Source organism: Arachis duranensis, chromosome 7 (genome assembly GCF_000817695.3).
Source record: "Arachis duranensis cultivar V14167 chromosome 7, aradu.V14167.gnm2.J7QH, whole genome shotgun sequence".
Lineage (NCBI taxonomy): Eukaryota > Viridiplantae > Streptophyta > Magnoliopsida > Fabales > Fabaceae > Arachis > Arachis duranensis.
The window spans coordinates 7,303,267-7,303,471 of NC_029778.3; positions in this window are offsets into that span (position 1 = coordinate 7,303,267).

Consider the following 205-nt stretch of genomic DNA (forward strand, 5'->3'; position numbering starts at 1 on the left):
GTGTGAAGGTATTGAAAATACTTTGTCATAAATCTTCGATGATTCTTCACCTGCTATTATTCTATAATATCAAGCATCTATTTACTAATTATTTTTTAACTAATAAAAAAATTGTTTGATAATTTTTAAATTTTAAATTTTTTATAATCGGCTCATCTTTAAACATTTTTTATTAAGTAAAGAATACTTTATTTTTTTAATTAGC